The sequence below is a fragment of the Galeopterus variegatus genome, unplaced genomic scaffold (genome assembly GCF_000696425.1).
Source record: "Galeopterus variegatus unplaced genomic scaffold, G_variegatus-3.0.2 Scaffold338, whole genome shotgun sequence".
In the NCBI taxonomy this organism is placed as follows: Eukaryota; Metazoa; Chordata; class Mammalia; order Dermoptera; family Cynocephalidae; genus Galeopterus; species Galeopterus variegatus.
The window spans coordinates 468220-469183 of NW_007726449.1; positions in this window are offsets into that span (position 1 = coordinate 468220).

Here is a 964-nt window from a genome sequence, read left to right on the forward strand (position 1 = left end):
AAATATGTTCTGTATTAGAGTTTGTAAACTGGGCACTTGATGGACACCACATGGCTGCAGGGTAAGAAATGTGAAGATTTTGTTCTGTGCCTCAAAAAAATGACACTCTATTATTGCACTGTTTTTTTGACAAAATTTGACAAAATGGTAAGAAGTCCTAAATTTTAATAAGAAAGAAAGAAAGAAAGAAAGAAAGAAAGAAAGAAAGAAAGAAAGAAAGAAAGGAGCCTGTAGTCTTACTGGAGGGAAAAGACACATACTTGAAAAATTCCATTATCCAAGAGATGTGCCAGGAGAGTGTGGTTAATTGCCGAGTGGGCTAGATGGTAATTGATAAAACACAGGTGTTTAAGGATGTCAGTGCCAAGATGTATAAAATGCCATATCATAGGCAGGTAACAGAAAAAGCAATGCCTCAGTTAAGGCATGCAAAGTTTCCAAAAAATAAAGTTAGTCCAGATGCCAAATATAGTTTCACTCAAAATATTTACTTGTGAAGCACCCTCTAGTTTGCGGATTCTGATAGATTAAATGAGAATGCCTGTAGAGCATTTAGGAAAATGCTAAGCACCTACTAAACGTTCAACAAATGCTTGTATTATGGGTGCTGTTGAGATGAAATTGTGTTCCGTGTACGTAGGACCATTCATGTGCCTGTTGAACTCCAATCCTTCCTTTAAGACCGAACTCAAATCTCTCTGAAGCTTTCCTTGGCCACAGCTCCCCTCCCCAGGCAGTAGGAGCTCCCTTGTTGGTGCTTCCAATGCACAGTCTTACATACACATCCCCCTAAAAATCCAGGAATCACTTAAAAGTAAGGCACAAAAACTAGTCATCTGTGCATCTAACATCTCATTTGAAGCATGCCTGATGAATGAATGAGCTCTAAGTGCTAGGAGAAAAAAAGAAGGCAGGAAAGCAGGCTGGGGGAAAATCCCGAATGTGCCCCAACCTCAGCAACTTT